Source organism: Haliotis cracherodii, unplaced genomic scaffold (assembly GCF_022045235.1).
Source record: "Haliotis cracherodii isolate W230 unplaced genomic scaffold, xgHalCrac1.p SCAF_25, whole genome shotgun sequence".
NCBI classification, from domain to species: Eukaryota; Metazoa; Mollusca; class Gastropoda; order Lepetellida; family Haliotidae; genus Haliotis; species Haliotis cracherodii.
Window position 1 is genome coordinate 9,960,552 of NW_027266281.1, and position 12,339 is coordinate 9,972,890.

Here is a 12,339-nt window from a genome sequence, read left to right on the forward strand (position 1 = left end):
CATCCCTGGCCTTCGACGTATATCTTCACAAACTGTACGTCGTCGCCTCAGATGTGCAGGGATGGTCGCCAGAAGACATACCAGATGTCCCATTTCCCGTTTTGACAGGAAACCACCGTCAAGCACGCCTACACTGGTGCAGACAGCGTCTACGCTGGACGGCCGTCCAGTGGGAACAAGTTCTATTCACTGACGAGTCTCGTTTTCACCTCAGCCACAACGATGGACGGATTCGAGTGTACCGACGTCGAGGTGAACGTTACGTCAATCATTGTGTCATGGAAGAAGATCAGTTGGGGGGTGACAGCGTTATGGTATGGGGTGGGATTACAGCAAGATAGAGGACCCATTTGATAGTGGTAGAGTGAAATCTCAATGGACAGCGGTACCGCGACGAGATCATCGTCCCTGTTGTTCTACCGTGTTTGCGTCATCATGGCCCAGGCATTACCTTTCAACATGACAACACCCGGCCACATATTGCTCGACTTGTTCAGGATACACTTCAACAAAACAACGCGAATGTCATTCCCTGAACGGCTCGCTCCCCTGATCTCTCACCAATCGAGCACATGAGGGATGAGAACGATCGGCGCCTTCGACGTCAACCACGTGTTCCACAGACACTCCAGGAACTTCGAAACATGCTCCAGCAGCCCATGGTCAGATATCCCACAGGACTTTGTGCGACGCCTGGTCCATTCCAAGAGACGAAGATGTGTTGCTTGAGGTGGACACACACGCTATTGATTTGTAAAGTGACATTTTGGCATGTTCATGTTTGTTTTATGAAATCAAGCATTTTCTAAAGTCAGTATGGCAAATTAAACCATTTGAACACTTACAGGAGTCTTTTATCTGTTGCAAACAGAAATTGTTTCAGATTTGGTAAAAAACCCAAAAACCATTCAATGTCACAGGAGCTTTTGTTGTTCAGTATATAATCAAAACTCAGCCAATCAGAGGGAAAAGGCGGTCTAGTCCAAACCGTTGCCATTTGAACCCATGAACTGGCATACTTAATTTGTGAATGAAGAATTTGAAATTAATCATTAAATTGGTGGAATTAATTTCCAACCCTGGTGGAACATACACCTACAGATCTGATTATCTGAGGAGCTTGACTAGGGATCTGCTCGTAATTGTAAAGCAGTGCTACGCTGATTTTCGTGTTAGGAAATTTTGAACACTCACGATTAAAACTCCTAATGACATTTCTATTTTATATCCAGTCATGAACATAAAATGGCTCTGCTAATAATCAATTAATTTATAAACTTTTCAGTTATTGTTTTAAAGCCATGATCAAATAATTGCCTTTTTCAGTTACCTGAATACATCATTACAGAGTATTGTCAATCAGAAACAAAAGACACTTATGATTATGTGCAATGAAAAGAGGATTTCCGGGGTCAAGAACATTTATCACTTGTCTCATTGTAGCAGCGCAGAAACATACTAAGTCGAAAAGTTAAGGGGTACAATTTTAAAAAATAAAACATAAAACATATTAACATAAAAACCCAAATCATTTTGTTAAAGTCCCATGTACGTTTTCATGATACATATGCGTAACACAAGCACACGCAAGCACACACACACACATACACACACACGCACGCACACACACAACACCGCCCATCCCCTAATCCACACACGAGAATAACGTAGACTGACCTGACAAGCATTATCCGGGTCATAGGCTTTCACTGCCCTGTCCTCATTAGTCGGGTTGATAAGAATGGTTTGATACCGGGGTGATCCAGAATCCCCACATGGTTGTAAACCAATAAAGGATAAATTCCTAATTTACGGAAAACGGAACACGCCACACATAATTACAATATTAGCATGTTAACAATGGACGTTTAACAATGGTCAATTGTGGGTTGCGAGGACCAGGACCTCTGATAACGCGACTGCGCCATGCTGGATCACTGAGGTTGTGTATGCGAGTGTGTATCGTGGGGTTTCTCGTTTTTGTAAGTGTTGTAATATTATATACAATATACAGTTGAACGCTGTTTAACTGTTAAGTGATATTTTATCATCACCAACATTGGCTTTAACTGATTCTGCTTCAATTCTGTACAGCCTTTGGCAAATCTATACTGGGTGCATAAACTTGATGCATTAGATGTTATTTGCATTTGGCGGACCGTTTCTATTTTGGCGTGATATGATAAGTTTTAAAATAGGTCAACAACGATTTCCATACACAATGTATTTTTGCAGGAGTACTCTTACGTTAGGGTTATCTCTTAATGGATACTGTGGATTATACTGACGCAGGTGTCCGGCAAATGAAGGGAATTCGGCATTTGTCAAGTAGGTACTCCGTTGAACGTCCAGTTACTCACACAATCCCAATCAGATTTTAAACATTATCACAGAGTCAGCATCTTCAAAGGGTTCCTTGTGTACCATCATGATATGCAGTATGTGGCACAACGAATAACACAATCTGTTTAATGTACATGCAGAGTGGATGCCTCATGGGTGGAAACGTCGGTTTCCGTTTTAATTAGCTCACCTGTTTGTCCGTCATCCTTTTCCCGTCGACGTTGCTTGTAAACATCTTCTCCTCAGCAACCACTTGACAAAAGAAGCTGAAACTTCACATACTTGTCCCCACAATAATATGTTCAAGATAAATTGGGCTATTACTTTGTCAAGTTTTGCCTAAAATGTAATGCTGTTTGGTGCATGTGTAGTCAATATTGGGCTCAACATACATTTCGCGATTGATTTGATTTTGTACGTTATCCATGCTATGAGCTGAAACGTATTCAGCCATTGTTGTTCAAAATATAATAAAATTTGGTATTTGTTTAGTTTGTTCAGTGATAGTTTGTTCAATATATTCCGTTACTGGAATCCCAGTATCTCTGAGAAACGACTACAGACGTTTGAATGCCGTTACAAAGCCCATTTTCTTCCCTCTCATTCGTTTTGAAGATGTCATAGATACTGTTGGCGAATGTCAGGCCAAATTCTTTAGTGTTCTGGATTGTTCTAGTGGGTTTTGGCAGATTCCTCTTCATTCGGACACTAAACACAAATCAGAGTTCATAACTCCTGATGGTGTATTTGAGTGGAATCACCTCCTTTTTGGTCTGAAAAATGCTCCCATGGCATTCCAAAGCACAATATCTGAGTCCTTAAAAGAAATGAATTGGAAGTACATTTGATTTATGTGGATGATGTGATAGTATTTTCTAAAACTTTCTCTTAACATTTGACCCATTTGAAATGTGTATTCCAAAAGATCAGACAAGCAGGACTTACTCTTAAAGCTAGTTAATGCAAGTTTGCTGCCAAAGAAGTTCAGTATTTAGGTCACTTTTTTGAAAAAGATGGAATCAAAGTAGATCAATCCAAAATTGAAGCAATCAATAAAATTCTCCAACCAAGAATGTACATGCTGTTAGACACTTTTTAGGTTTAGCCAGTTACTACAGAAAAATTGTCCCAAACTTTTCAGGAATTTCTTCACTACTATATGATCTTCTCTTCTCTTCTTCTTCATTTGGTCTGACAAAGCTGAACAGGCATACACAAAACTTAAGCAAAAGCTAACATCATCTCCAGCTCTTGCAATGGACTGATTCCTCTTGTCCATTTATTCTCACCACTGACGCCTCAAATACTTCCATGGGGTACATCTTAGGTCAAAAGGACTCTGAGGCACGTGAACATGTAATATGCTATGGAGGTAGATCTTTACATCAGGCGGAAAGAAAATGGGGTGTCACACACTTAGAATGCCTGGCAGCTGTAAAAGGAATGAGACACTTAAGAGTATAGTTAGCATCAAAGAAATTTCAGGTGTACACAGATCACAAAGCTTTGACCTGGCTCCATAAGTTCAAAGAAGACGCAGGACGTCTAGGTAGATGGTTGCCTTTGCTCCAAGGCTGTGATTTTGAAGTTATACACCACCCAGGAAAATCAAATGCAAATACTGATGCTATATCTCGTACTCAGTATCTTGAACCCAAAACGCTTCCAGTTACTGATCTCCTCCCCTACCTTCTCATGTTCACACAAATGTTTCAGCTATCACATGCACTCCTTCCTTGATATCCAAACCAAAAACATGCCAGTCTACCCAATCACAAACATCCAAAGAACCTACTGATGTTCACAAAAATAGGCTTTCTCCCTCTCCTGACACATCGAACTCCATCACAAACACCACAGCCCACTCTCCATCCTTGGTGCTGATTGTTGACGATTCTGTCTCCCTTTACTGTTAATTTTGTGTATATGAATGAACCACAAATTACAAGTCCATCAGTCTCTGCAGTATCATCTACGTTCAATTTTGAGCAACTAGATGTCAAACAATACAATTCCCCAGATCTACAGCCTATTATTGATTTCCTTAAAAAAGGTGAAATCCCAGAATCTTACAGTGAATCTCAGGTCAAAGGTCTTAGAGGTCGTGCCAAGGAATATGATGTCTGTGATGGTATCCTTTATCACTTTCATCAATCAAAGTTTAGAGGATCCCAAAACAATCGCCCCTCAGTTATTACTCAGCTTGTTCCTCTCCAGAAAGATCTTCTTTATGCCTATCATGACTCAAAAGCAGGTGGTTGTCATCTTGGTAGGGACTCAACACGACAAACCCTCTTAGCCAAATATTACTGGCCAGGCATGTATCAGGATATTGAAGACTACATAAAATCTTGTGATATCTGTCAGCGATCTAAGCGTCAGATCAATGCCAAGACAGCTCCATTGGTCAAAATGCCAATTGCAGACACCTTTTCCCGCCTTCACATTGACATCTTAGGTCCCCTCCCAGAAACCAAGGCAGGCTACAAATATGTTCTATTGATTGTTGATTCTTTCACACATTTGACAGAAGGTTTCCCTATGCGTACCCAGGAAGCCAGTGAGGTTGCTACCATCCTTTTAAATGAAGTGATTACTCGGTTTGGTGCACCTCGCACTCTTCTCTCTGACAGAGGTAGGCAGTTCACATCAAAGCTTGTTAATGCACTCTGTGAGCTCCTTGATATCAAGCATCACTATACATCAAGTTACCACCCTCAGACTAATGGCATGTGCGAGAGAAGGAACAGCACTACTGAGCAAGCACTCAGAGCATATGTTGAACGTGATCAATCAAACTGGGCAGATCTCATCCCCTGTATCATGATGTCAATGCGTTCAACTCCATGTCATTCCACTGGCTATACACCTCACTATCTCATGTTTGGTAGGGAAATGCATCTTCCAATAGATATAAGTCTACTTCCAAAGCCCACTGTAGGGAAAACTGCGGAGAAACACCTTAACACAGTCTTGGAAAATCTCAAAGTTGCCAAATCCATAGCCAAAGACAACATGCAGATCAGTCAGAAAATCAATAAAGAACGTACAGATTTGAAAGCTAAGGTTCCTTCCTTCTCAGTTGGTGACAAGGTCCTCTTAACTGACCCGACAGTCCCAAAAGGTCTCTCGTCCATATTGTCAAGCAAATGGGCAGGTCCTTTCACAATCATTGCTTTAGGTCCAAATCACACATTCAAACTTCAACAACCAACCCCTCTACAGTAACATAGTTTCTGTGTATTATAAGTGCTAGGATTTGCATATGTTACTGCAGGACATTTTGCATCTCTAGGTCATCATATCTTATTGGTTTCAATTGTTTTTGTTTCTCTGAGGGTCTGCAAGAAGTCTGATGTTACTTTGGCTACTGACTGTTTTCGCTCACCCTATCACGTGTTCGAGTCCAATCCAACGTCTTAATTATGGAGTCATCTACCAGCCAACCTCCAAAGTTCACTTTGCGACGGAGTTTTGGGTCCACACCTATGAGGTCAAGCTCACAACAGTTCCAAGTATTCCAACAATGAGCGGCTGTCACCAAGGCGACAGCATTTGTCCACTCCTCAATGCATTTGAATGTTGTCAAAACGAAGTGTGTTACTCAACTTAATGCAACACGTCAAAAAATCATGAAGCTCGTTCCTGAGTCCAGTCGTCCTTCCTCCTCTCGCTCCAAACGAGCAATTTTAAGCTTTGTTGGTTCATTGTCTAAGACATTATTTGGAACAGCAACTACAAATGATGTGAACATACTTGCTCAACACATAAATACTCTCACAACACTTGACATTAGTCTCACAAACACTCTCAAACAACACTCTGCCCATATGTCATCTTTCATGAAAGTCGTACACCATGATGCCATTCAGTATACTGCCCTTGCTTTAGAGAAAAATCTTGTCACATTGACATCTCTTTTAATCAACCAGATTCAACAGGCGTATGTTGTAGAACATCAACTTGAAGAACTTAAGTTAGGTATTCACGAACTAGCTAAAAATAAATTGTCAACACTTCTAATCCCTCCAGAGATCTTACAACAGACGGTACATCACATTGCAAATCTTCTCTCTCAAAAGTATCCCAGCTTCAACATTCTGCAGACAACTCCCAACTATTATTACGCCAATGCTAAATTTATATTTACCCTTGCAAAATCCCATGTATATATATCTATAAAATTCACAAGACAATCAACACTATTTCCAGTTCTACTATATGCTCTTGCTCTGGTGATAACTTATTACTTCAGTGTCCCTTTCTTATTGCCTCCATTCTACAACCATGCCTTCACATGCTCTTGCCTTATTCCAAAACATCAAATCTTCTGTGAAGGCTCTCTGTGATTTTCGATATATTACCAGACCCCAGCCTCCCCGGATATTAATGATAGATGGTTCTCATGTTCTCGTCTACAGGATCCCCTTTCTGAAGCTTGCTTGTAAAGGTGGGCACCGTATAGTTACTGGTTGTTCCTTTTGTGTCATAGAAATTCCTTGTTACTGCTTGTTATCAACTGATATGTTTAAACATTTTCCCATCAATCTAGCTTTACTTCAACATTTCTTTGATTCCACTGCTCTCTCAACAATCCCTGAAGATACAACATTTAAGAAAGCTCTTAATTTTTCTATTCCAAACTTTCACGTATATTCACATGAGATGTCTGATATTTTGGCAAACGACAATAACGCCCATCTTTGTCTCAAACATGTTGCAGAGAGTGCCAAGAAAGATGAAACTATTTTTCAAACAAAAGCAGAACCTCTTCTTGATGGAACAATTTCTGTTGAATCATCATGGCTGGATACAAATTTTCTTATTGCCATTACTGCTAGTACTATCTCTGGTATAACATTTGTTTTGGCCCTTTGGATGTTCTTCAAAATTCGTACCCTTTCTGCTGCACTTATGTTGGTCACCCGTGCTGCCCCAGTTAAAGCCGTGTTACCTCCAGATCTCAGTTATATTGCCGCAACTACTCCTAGTCCCAGTATATCGAGCTGTGTGCTAAGGGATCTGGCGGATTATCATGTGTCTATCCTTTTAGGGTTTCTCACTGTAGCTGTTGCTTCTGTATTGCTCCTACTGTATCGCCGACACTCTACTTTTCAGAATGGTGTCTTGTTAGAACTCACTACAGGTCCTGATTGTGCTACTGTCTCTGACTCTTTGCCCTTCTTATTGGAACATTCAGCCACCTTACACTATTGACAACCTTGAACGTGCAGCATGATGTTTCCAAATGTTCATCCTAACTCTAATGGAGGACAAGGATGTTTACAAGACCGTCGTGTCAAACTGAAGGAGAGGGGTTACTCTCAGACAGGAGTCAGGGATACACTATGAATTTCTGTGTGAGTTGTTGTAAGTTAATGTGGAATTGATTTTAAAAGTATCATGTACAGAAAGAGAATGTTTGCATATAATGCATATTTCATTTAATCTGCAAATATTCAATGGGTTTTTCTTTCTTTGTTAAGTGGGGGGCAAGGGTGACCAAACGTCGCGATTCGCTGTGCAGTGACATGGGTGATCAGTTATCATAGAAAAATGATTAAATTATTTCTATTATTCAGATGGACCAGACACGGTAGAGTTTAATGACAACAGAGACAACGTGTCTGCAGTTGAAGGTGACCCTCTCACAGTGACTGTCACCCCGCCTGCACTGTGACCTGGTGGGACACATCCAGACAGACCATCTGAGGGGCGGTCAGGTAGTCTAGTGGTTAAAGCTTTCGCTCGTCACACTGAATGCCCGGGTTCGATTCCATACATGGGTAAAATGTGTGAGACCCATTGCTGGTGTACCCGGCTGTGTTGTTACTGGAATACTGCTAAAGGCGGCGTAAAATCCAACTCACTCACTCACTCAATCAGCTTTGTGACGTCGGTCTGTAAATAATTGAGTCTCGACCAGACAATCCAGTGATTGACAGCATCACGCAATTCGGAAGCGATGACATGCATCAAACTAGCCAGTGAGCCTGACCACCCGATCCCCTTAGTCACCTCTTACAGCAAGCATGAGTTCCTGAAGACCAATTCTAACCAGGATCTTCGCTTTGTATGTTCCTGGGTGTGTCTGCTAAAGCTTCCTGGTGCACATCTAAGTCTACTTTGGTATATATTCCTTTTAATCTTACCATAGTCCTGTTGATTGTGTAATTTCGTTTAACACGCAATTGGTACATAACAGTTCAGCAGTTATACCCTACAATATCCCAAACTAGAAATAATTGAAGTCTGAGTATCAGTGTGGTGGTTTATAACCGTGATGTGGAAACTGATGTGAGTTGTTATGTAGTGAGAAGGACAAGGTACTCATGCTCTGCAGAAAGTGAATATGGTCCTTACCTATCAATAACAAACAAACGTGTTCCATAATGCCATAATTCCAAATGCCATAATTGATTTAAGTACTCTGGATTATTTTTTATCAAAGTACCTCAGTCTTTACGCGCATTCAGATTGGTTTTCGTATTGTCGTCCATAACATAAATTGATCGTAAGGGGTTAGGGAAAGGGGCGAGTGGTGACGAATGAGCTAAAATTTTTGCGTCACTTTGGCATGCAGGAAGTCGCACGGGTTATGTTTTCAGGTTTGTCAGCTTTATAACTGTGATCGTGGATTTCAATAAAGTGGTATTAGTCTTTGGACAGTTATCGATGCTCATGATATTATTCACTGGATTGTCTGGTCGAGACTTCATTATTTACAGACCGCCGTCATATAGCTGGAATATTGCTGAGTGTGACGTTAAACAACAAACCAACAGCAACCAACCAGAATGAAACATGCTACTGACCCCTGGACGACCGCTTCTTGATGTATAGCATTCATATCGAGCGTCAGCCAAGATAACAAGGTAACATCTTTAACGTCATCTGTCATCACTGGACAAAATATCATCCATTCCGAACAATCCAAAACTTGGAAATACCACCATTCCAAATGGAAATATGACCATTCCAAAATTTGTCAAGGTCATATTTCCAAGCTTTCCAAGCTTTGTTTGGATTTGTTTGGATATGTTTGGACATTTTTGGATACAACATGTCATAATCATATCTGTTAAACGTTGTACAACTTTTGACCTTATAAATGTGAGATTAGTAATGACATGAAAGTAAATAATTAAGAGTATTTTGGCACTGTTTACCACGAAAAGACCAAATCATGAACAAATTTAACTAAAATATTTTCTGTCATTTAAAGTGGCTACTCTTTGTATTTAATTTCTTATCTTCCTTGTCTATAACCATATGACATTGACTATGAACTTTGAAAATTAAACAAATATTTTGTTTTCCCATACCGACTTACGGTTGTCGTAGAACAAAGACCGTTTCGAGAATAGAGGGCCTCATTATTATAATTTGAACTTATATACATATGTACATAATAGTACTAGGTATAAATGAATTTTGATAAGTGTTTGTACAAGAATATGAACTTCGAATTATCTCGAAATTATGCGCAAAACATAGGCCTTGAAATTGAATAATTGGTCTGGAACTATCTGACGGTTATTCAAAACAGGGAACAAGATTTCGTCGAATGAATCATTGAGCCAGGAATGCAACGATTTAAATGCTGACAAAATGAATAAACATATCTGGAACAGAGTACACTGTTCATGCGGACAATTATATGCTACGTCTATTGCCAATGAAGTTTATCACCCCATGTTATAGCATTTTTTTTATATAAAAGATAGAAGCCAAATAAATGGGACAATTAGTTGTTATGGATTAGCTTTACCTCTGTGACATATCACGCAACTAAAGGTGAATATGTTTATCAAATAATCAATTACAGTAATTAACCTAGTGTCCTTATCTATACACGATATAGTTATATCACTGTTAGGCTAAGTGATGAGAGAATACATTTTGTTGTTTTTGTTAACGATCGTTTCCATTTTCAACGCGGTAACCTTATAAGTGACTATCTGTTTTATCATGATGAAATGAAACATATTAAAATAATCAGAGGGACTGACGATCGCATGTTTCGCATAAATGTCATGCTCGCATTAATTTCATGATTTACTGAAGATAGATTTGAACATTTCTGAGCAACGATCATGTTTGGGTAAGGGAAGTAATCTTGTCTCCGCTTGCAATTGGATTCAATCGGGCGAGCAGTTCCGAGATCGCAGCTTGACTGTTCGGTACGGCCGAAAGGCGGCATCCATGTTGTTCACGCTCCGCTGATCACGGGGCCTCATTTGTCTGTATTCTGCTTATGAGCCGGGATGCGCATGAAACACGGGTGTCAAAACGAATATATTTACCAATTATATGTACGGTCAATTAGCCAGTTCAAGAGACAATACCCTGGTTCTACCACCTTTAGATGTAATTACGTCGCATGCCCCTGGTTCACGGTTCGTCTGATCTCCCGTCATAAAACCACGATGTTTATTTACCTGGAGCCTCAGACAGCGCCGACTTCCTGTGTACATGTTCGTACATGACCGCACCGTCTCGCGTACAAGAGACGGCAGAGCCGTCACACGTACAAGTTACGTCTGCGACTGATAATGATAAACGATCTCTTCGAGGGCCTATCCCCTAAAATAAACACATCCAAATTCGCGGATGATGGAGCCCTCTGGATCCGCACTAAAAGCTTTAAAATGGCCCAAAATTTACTCCAAAAATCTCTTGATAAAATACAACAATGGGCTGACAAATATGGCTTCTCCCTTAACTCAGAAAAAACAACAGGAATAGTATTCAAACATAAAAACATGAAACCCGCCTCACCAATCCTCCAGCTAAACAACCAAACAATCAAATTTAAATTCTTAGGACTTAGGACTTACTTTCGATGAACATCTCACCTGGGATGCTCACATCCAAAACCTAACAACTAAATGCAGTAAAGACCCAAACACCCTAAGATGCCTAAGTGGCTCAAACTGGGGAGCCTCCAAAGATACCCTCCTCTCACTCTACATATCACTAATTAGATCAAAACTAGACTACGGCTGCGCCATATACAACACCCTAAACAACTCTCTATCTATAAAACTTGACTCAATACAATATCAGGCTCTCAAACTAATTACACGCACCCAACATGGCACCTCCTACACTTCACTTCAGGCCTTAACAGGAGAAATGCCACTAAGTCTACGCAGGGAACAGCTAAGCATAAATTTCTGGGCCGCGTCCCAATCAAACCCTCTAATCCAAAACTTAATAAACCAAAATATCAGCCCCAAAAACCAAGCTCTAGCTCGTAAACACCCCTTACTTACCCCAATATCCCAAAGAATAACAAACTACCTAAATGAACACCAAATTAAAAATCTTAAACAAAACTGCAAACAATCAAATATCTTCACCCCTAAACTTAAAATACCCAAATTAGACACAACACTAGCTAGCCAAATAAATAAACAAACCGACCCAAACATAGCTAAAACCACCACACTAGCATACATACACGAAAATTGGCCAAATTGGTGTCACATTTACACGGACCTCCAAACACACAGGAGTCCATACCACACAACCAACTAAAACCACACAATCCTTCCGACTCCCAAACAACCAATCAATATTCACGGCAGAACTAATGGGCATGGCCTCAGCCCTCCATAGTCAAGAATCCAAAAAACATAATAAAATCCTAATACTTACCGACTCCCTAAGTGGACTGCAAGCCCTCCAAAACAAAAATACCAAAAAAAGACCTAAATTAATAAATCTAATACTTAAAAGCTCCAACAACCTAACTAACGCAGGCAAACAAATAACCTTCTTGTGGATCCCCGCCCACGTAGGAATAAACGGTAATGAAAACGCCGATAAGGCAGCTAAACTATCCCTCAAAATCCCAGAAATAAGCTTAAACTTATCCATCTCAAAATCAGAAATTAAAAGCGTAAATAAGCAAAAAATCACCAAAAGATGGCATAACCTATATCTAAACTCAAATAGCCAAATCAAAAAAGTACTCAGCAAACCACTAAC